This window comes from Bufo gargarizans, chromosome 5 (genome assembly GCF_014858855.1).
Source record: "Bufo gargarizans isolate SCDJY-AF-19 chromosome 5, ASM1485885v1, whole genome shotgun sequence".
NCBI lineage: Eukaryota > Metazoa > Chordata > Amphibia > Anura > Bufonidae > Bufo > Bufo gargarizans.
This window is the reverse complement of record NC_058084.1, coordinates 457,989,771-457,998,075: the sequence shown is the minus strand read 5'-3', so window position 1 is coordinate 457,998,075 and position 8,305 is coordinate 457,989,771.

The following is an 8,305-nucleotide window of genomic DNA, read 5'->3' as shown; positions in this document are numbered from 1 at the left end:
ATCTCACAGAACTGAGTCCACCCTCACATACAGTCAGGTCCATAAATATTGGGACATTGACACAATTCTAAACATGTTTGGCTCTATACACCACCACAATGGATTTGAAATGAAACAAACTCAATGTGCTTTACCTGCAGACTGTCAGCTTTAAAGGGCTTCTGTCACCCCACTAAAGTCATATTTTTTGGGGGGGCTACTTAAATTCCTTATACTGCGATATATCAATATATAATGTTCTTACTCATTGTCCTTTAGTAGTTTCTTAAAAAAACTGACTTTTATAATATGTAAATGACCTCTCTACTAGCTGGTAGCTGCCGCATCCTCCTTTCATAAAGACGCCCCCTCCTCATGTTGATTGACAGGGCCAGCGAACGCGCTCGTCTTCTGGCTGGCCCTGTCTGCGTTCAAAATCTGGCGCCTGCGCCGTACCTGTCTTCAGTCGGCGCAGGTGCACTGAGAGGAGCATGCCCGCTCGGCCGCTCCATCCTCAATGCTCCTATGCCGATGACGTCACATCTACACCCGGCACAGGTGCACTGAGGAAAGAGCGGCCGAGCGAGCGCCATCCTCTCAGTGCGCCTGCGCCGACTGAAGACAGGTATGGCGCAGGCACCAGATTTTGAACTCAGACAGGGCCAGCCAGAAGACAAGCGCGTTCGCTGGCCCTGTCAATCAACATGAGGAGGGGGCGTCTTTATGAAAGGAGGATGCGGCAGCTACCAGCAAGTAGAGAGGTCATTTACATATTATAAAAGTCAGTTTTTTTAAGAAACTACTAAAGGACAATGAGTAAGAACATTATATATTGATATATCGCAGTATAAGGAATTTAAGTAGCCCCCCCAAAAAATATGACTTTAGTGGGGTGACAGAAGCCCTTTCATTTGAGGGTATTTACATCCAGATCAGGTGAACGGTGCAGGAATTACAGCAGTTTGCATCTGTGCCTCCCACTTGTTAAGGGACCAAAAGTAATGGGACAGAATAATAATCATAAATCAAACTTTCACTTTTTAAAAAATGGTTGCAAATCCTTTGCAGTCAATTACAGCCTGAAGTCTGGAACGCATAGACATCACCAGACGCTGGGTTCCATCCCTGGTGATGCTCTGCCGGCCTCTACTGCAACTGTCTTCAGTTCCTGCTTGTTCTTGGGGCATTTTCCCTTCAGTTTTGTCTTCAGCAAGTGAAATGCTCAATCGGATTCAGGGCCGGTGATTGACTTGGCCATTGCATAACATTCCACTTCTTTCCCTTAATAAACTCTTTGGTTGCTTTTGCAGTATGCTTTGGGTCATTGTCCATCTGCACTGTGAAGCGCCGTCCAATGAGTTCTGAAGCATTTGGCTGAATCTGAGCAGATAATATTGCCCGAAACACTTCAGAATTCATCCTGCTGCTTTTGTCAGCAGTCACATCATCAATAAATACAAGAGAAGCAGTTCCATTGGCAGCCATACATGCCCACGCCATGACACTACCACCACCATGCTTCACTGATGAGGTGGTATGCTTAGGATCATGAGCAGTTCCTTTCCTTCTCCATACTCTTCTCTTCCCATCACTCTGGTACAATTTGATCTTGGTCTCATCTGTCCATAGGATGTTGTTCCAGAACTGTGAAGGCTTTTTTAGATGTCGTTTGGCAAACTCTAATCTGGCCTTCCTGTTTCTGAGGCTCACCAATGGTTTCCATCTTGTGGTGAACCCTCTGTATTCACTCTGGTGAAGTCTTCTCTTGATTGTTGACTTTGACACACACACCTACCTCCTGGAGAGTGTTCTTGATCTGGCCAACTGTTGTGAAGGGTATGTTCTTCACCAGGGAAAGAATTCTTCGGTCATCCACCACAGTTGTTTTCCGTGGTCTTCCGGGTCTTTTGGTATTGCTGAGCTCACCGGTGCGTTCCTTCTTTTTAAGAATGTTCCAAACAGTTGTTTTGGCCAGGCCTAATGTTTTTGCTATCTCTCTGATGGGTTTGTTTTGTTTTTTCAGCCTAATGATGGCTTCACTGATAGTGACAGCTCTTTGGATCTCATCTTGAGAGTTAATAGCAACAGATTCCAAATGCAAATATCAGACTGGAAATGAACTCTGGACCTTTTATCTGCTCATTGTAATTGGGATAATGAGGGAATAACACACACCGGGTCATGGAACAGCTGAGAAGCCAATTGTCCCATTACTTTTGGTCCCTTAACAAGTGGGAGGCACAGATGCAAACTGCTGTAATTCCTGCACCGTTCACCTGATTTGGATGTAAATGCCCTCAAATTAAAACTGACAGTCTGCAGGTAAAGTACAACTTGTACGTTTCATTTCAAATCCATTGTGGTGGTGTATGGAGCCAAAAAGGTTAGAATTGTGTCAATGTCCCAATATTTATGGACCTGGCTGTATACAGCATCTCACAGAAGTGAGTCCACCCTCACATATACAGCATCTCACAGAAGTGAGTGCACCCTCACATATACAATATCTCTCAGAAGTGAGTCCACCCTCACATATACAATATCTCTCAGAAGTGAGTCCACCCTCACATATACAATATCTCTCAGAAGTGAGTACACCCTCACATATACAATATCTCTCAGAAGTGAGTCCACCCTCACATATACAATATCTCTCAGAAGTGAGTACACCCTCACATATACAATATCTCTCAGAAGTGAGTACACCCCTCACATTTGTGTAAATATGTTATTATATTTCATGGGACAGCACTGAAGATCTGACACTTTGATACAATGTACAGCAGTCAGTGTACGGCTTGTATAACAGTGTAGATTGGGTGTGCCCTCAAAATAACTCAACACACAGCCATTAATGTCTAAACCGCTGGCAACAAAAGTGAGGACACCCCTAAGTAAAAATGGCCAAATTGTTCCCAAAGTGTCAATATTTTGTGTGTCACGGCTGAGAGTGGGGGAAACCCTCAACCGTGCGATGTCAATAGGATAAGGGTAGCTGCTAGGCCAGGACGACAGTATCAGGGAGCAGGTCACCTCCTATCGTGTCCCTAATTCTGACCCTGACTCCCAACCGTATGAGCCAACCCAGATGGTAGGAGGGCTCATACTCCAGAACCTAGGGTCCCTACTAGCCCTCAGGAAATCCCTGGACTAGGAGCAGGGTAAGACGACCTGTTCCTCCTAGACACGGACGAGTCTCCACTGGCCAAGGAGAGGGGAAACATATACAGCATATGGATATGGCAGATGAGTTAAACCAGTACTACACCTACCTGCCACAGACACGCTGACTGGAACCCGTGCACAAGTACTGATGTCCACACAAACATTAAGGACACAGCACACACCGCAAATCACACAGGTAACCAGGACACCCATAGCTGCAAACATAGAGAGCATAAAAACATCTTCTTAACATCATACATATATTTTTGTGACCACAAGGGTGGCCCTCACTGGATAGATGGCATATAAGACCAGGAGGATGACTCCAGCATAGAGCATGGCTGGAGTACCCCTCAGCTACAGGCATCCAGCAGGAGCTAAATAGCCCAAGCAGCCACACCCACACAAACATACTAGGAAAGGAGTTAACCCTTCCAACACCAGACAAGGTAAGTGTCACTTAAAGGGGAAATGCACACACAACTTAGGCTACTTTCACACTTGCGTTCGGGGTTCCGCTTGTGGGTTCCGTTTGAAGGCATTCTGAGTGGATGCGGATCCGCTCAGAATGCATCAGTCTGGCACCGTTTGACCTCCGTTCCGCTCAGCAGGAGGACACCCGAACGCAGCTTGCAGCGTTCGGGTGTCCGCCTGGCCGTGCGGAGCCAAACTGATCCGTCCAGACTTACAATGTAAGTCAATGGGGACGGATCCGTTTGAAGTTGACACAATATGGTGCAATTTCAAACGGATCCGTCCCCCATTGACTTTCAATGCAAAGTCTGGACGGATCCGTCTGACTAATTTTTTTCTGAAAGATAATGCAGACGGATCCGCTCCGAACGCAAGTGTGAAAGTAGCCTAAATCCCGAGCACACCAAACATAGAAAGTGAACATATACAAACACACGTTGCAGATGCAACCGCATGCCTTGACAGCGAGCCGCCTAGCAACCAGCTCAGGCTGCTACACTGCCAACAACATCATGTTGCCAGCGGCAACCACGCGTGAGACAACATACTAACTGCCCTCACCTGCAGTAGACAACAAGCAGACCGCTGACAACTGCATGCGACCCAAAGAGTCCCGACCAATACCATAGTCGTGACATTGTGTGGCCTCCATTATTTTCCAGCACTGCCTTAACTCTCTTGGGCTTGGAGTTCACTAGAGCTTCACAGGTTCCACGGGAATCCTCTTCCATACTCTATGATGACATCACGGAGCTGGTGGATGCGTGCATACCTGCAGTTGTGTTGGACTGCATGTCCTATAAGTTGTATAGTTCCTGACAAGATGGAGGAGGCCATTAAGCACCTGATTCAGAGTAATGTACAGCAGCAACAGGCATTGCAGGCTCAGAGGGAAAGTAATGAGCTACAGCAAAAAAGACATGAGGAGGCTATGTGTGCACAGCAGCAGACAAACAATCTCCTAATGCAGCAGCTGGTAGCCATGCAAGAGTCGGTGCGAACATCCCTGCAAGGAGTTTCAACCACGACAACCCCGACTGTGTCTACCGCCAGGGACAAAGTCTGATCCCCCCTGAGGAAAATGGGTCCGGAAGATGCTATAGAGGCATTCCTGACAGTGTTCGAAAGAACCGCAGAGCAAGAGAGGCTGCCATTGGAGCAGTGGGCCGAGGTGGTGGCGGCTTTCTGGTGGGGGACGCACAAAAGGCCTATTTTGACCTCAGCCGCGATGAGGCCAAGGACTATGAGAGGCTAAAAGGTGAGGTTTTGGCCAGGTTGGGGGTAAACACCTATGTGCGAGCGCACAGGGTGTATCAGTGGGTGTTTTCCGAGTCCCGACCCGCCCGGTCACAAGCCTGACTTACTTCACCTAGTAAAAAATGGCTCCAGCCTGAAATGTTGAGCCCTTCTCCGATGGTTGAAAGGGTCGTGGTCGACAGGTTCGTGCGTACCCTCCCGAGAGCCATACAGCGCTGGGTGGGACAAGGCGATCCAGGCAACCTGGAACAACTGGTTAGCCTGGTGGAGAGGTATATGGCCACTCAGGATTTGGCGCAGGACTCAAAAAAGGGATCCCACCTCATAAGGGGGGGGGAGTGGATCTCCAGTCCGTGGGAGGAATACCCTGGGGAGGAGGGAGGCTGCGGGGATCAGATGTTGACATTATCAGGACTGGGGACATGTGGCAGCCAACTGCCCTAGGACATCCGAACCCATGGACTGCGGGTTCGCTCGCTGGTCCGCTTTTTATGCCCAACCGGTGTATATAGCTGACCCCCTGCTGGCTGCGGACACCCCTCTGGTGTGTGATGTCGTTGTTAAAGGACACTCCGTGCAGGCCCTGCTGGACTCTGGGAGCCTGGTAACTCTGGTCCATGAGTCGCTGGTAACGGAAAAACTCCCAGAAAGGCGAACCCTTACCATTGTCTGTATACATGGGGATCGCCGGGAGTATCCCACCACTAAGGTTACCCTGGCGGTGTGTGGGAAGGAGGTACCGCATGTCGTCGGAGTGGGGAGACGGGTCCCTTATGCTGCAATATTGGGGAGGGACTTTCCCCTGTTCTGGACTTTGTGGAGGAACGGGTTGCCTACCTGTGGGGAAGAAAAATGTCTGGGTCCCGAGCCCGAGGACCCCGAGGCAGGGGCCCCAGCTGTAGGGGTCACCATAGGGGAGGTAGAGTGTAACCCTGACCGGTTTCCCCTAGAAGTATTGGCGGGTGAGACAGTAGAAAGTTTGTCCATCCTGCATCTGGAGGTACCCGAGAAACCTTCGGGACCGCACAGCTCCAGGATTCGACATTATTGCGGGCTAGAGAAGGTGTGTCAGTGATTAATGGCGTTGCCCAGCGTCCCGGCGCCGATACCGTATTTCCTTACTTGGCCTATAACCAGGACCTGTTATACAGGGTAGACAAGGTGAGGCAGGAGGTGGTGGAACAACTGGTGGTGCCCCAGCCTTACCGGCGAATGGTCTTGGATTTAGCGCATGCGCATGTGTTGGGTGGTCATCTGGGGGTTAAGAAAACGCTGGAGCGAATTCTACAACGGTTCTATTGGCCTGGGATATATGAGGAAGTCCGGAGGTTCTGTCAGTCCTGTCCAGTGTGTCAGGTGACTAGCCCCCAACCTCAGTATCGCAGTCCACTGGTACCTATGCCCATTATAGAGGTGCCCTTCGAAAGGATCGCCATGGATCTGGTAGGTCCCATTATTAAATCCGCCCGAGGTCACCAACACATCCTGGTAGTGTTAGACTATGCCACTCGCTATCCGGAGGCGGTCCCATTGCGCCATACGTCATCCAAGGTAATATCTAAAGAGCTCATGAGTATGTTCGCCCGGATGGGGATACCAAAGGAGACTCTGACGGACCAGGGGACACCCTTTATGTCCAAAATAACAAAGGAATTGTGTAAGCTATTAAATATTAAACACCTGCACACGTCCGTCTACCATCCCCAAACCGATGGGTTAGTAGAACGGTTTAATAAGACCCTGAAGTCCATGCTAAAAAGAGTCGTGGCTAAGGACGGGAGGGATTGGGACTTACTGTTGCCCTATGTTTTGTTTGCGGTACGGGAAGTACCCCAGGCGTCCACAGGGTTCTCGCCCTTTGAGTTGTTATATGGGCGACATCCCCGTGGGCTACTGGATATCGCTAACGAGGCATGGGAGCAACAGCCTACGCCTCATAAAAGTGTGATAGAGCACATAGGAAAAATGCAGGACCGAATAGGGGTCGTGTTGCCGATCGTCCGTGAGCACATGGAAGCGGCACAACTGGCCCAGAGTCGGGTATATAACCGATCCGCCCGGGTAAGGACATTTCACCCGGGTGACCGAGTTCTTGTACTCGTGCCCACGGTCGAGAGTAAATTCTTGGCCTGGTGGCAAGGACCTTATGAAGTTAAGGAGAAAGTGGGCCCAGTTGATTACAGGATATACCAGCCAGGGCGGCGGAAGCCCGAACAGGTATATCATGTGAATCTACTAAAGCCTTGGAGAGACAGAGAGAATTTGTTTGGAGACAGCCCGCCCTCTGTCGGGACGTCAGGGAGTGACCCGGGGTCACCAGGTGTTCCGGAGAACGCCGCTGGGGCGACGATAGGGGACGGACTGTCGACCAAACAAGCACAAGAGGTGAGAGAATTCGTTTGTCGGAATAGGGACATATTCTCTGACCTTCCTGGACGGACCACCTTGATCGAGCATGACATTGTCACCGAGCCCTGGGTGAAAGTCCGCCTAAGACCGTACCGGAGACTCACTTCTGTGAGATACTGTATATGTGAGGGTGGACTCACTTCTGTGAGAATACTGTATATGTGAGTGTGGACTCCCTTCTGTGAGATACTGTATATGTGAGGGGTGGACTCACTTCTGTGAGATACTGTATATGTGAGGGTGGACTCACGTCTGTGAGATACTGTATATGTGAGGGTGGACTCACGTCTGTGAGATACTGTATATGTGAGGGGTGGACTCACTTCTGTGAGATACTGTATATGTGAGGGGTGGACTCACGTCTGTGAGATACTGTATATGTGAGGGTGGACTCACTTCTGTGGGATACTGTATATGTGAGGGTGGACTCACGTCTGTGAGATACTGTATATGTGAGGGTGGACTCACTTCTGTGGGATACTGTATATGTGAGGGTGGACTCACGTCTGTGAGATACTGTATATGTGAGGGTGGACTCACTTCTGTGGGATACTGTATATGTGAGGGTGGACTCACTTCTGTGAGAATACTGTATATGTGAGTGTGGACTCCCTTCTGTGAGATGCTGTATATGTGAGGGTGGACTCACTTCTGTGAGATACTGTATATGTGAGGGTGGACTCACTTCTGTGGGATACTGTATATGTGAGGGTGGACTCACTTCTGTGAGATACTGTATGTGTGAGGGTGGACTCACTTCTGTGAGATACTGTATATGTGAGGGTGGACTCACTTCTGTGAGATACTGTATATGTGAGGGGTGGACTCACTTCTGTGAGATACTGTATATGTGAGGGTGGACTCACTTCTGTGAGATACTGTATATGTGAGGGTGGACTCACTTCTGTGAGATACTGTATATGTGAGGGTGGACTCACGTCTGTGAGATACTGTATATGTGAGGGGTGGACTCACTTCTGTGAGATACTGTATATGTGAGGGGTGGACTCACTTCTGTGAG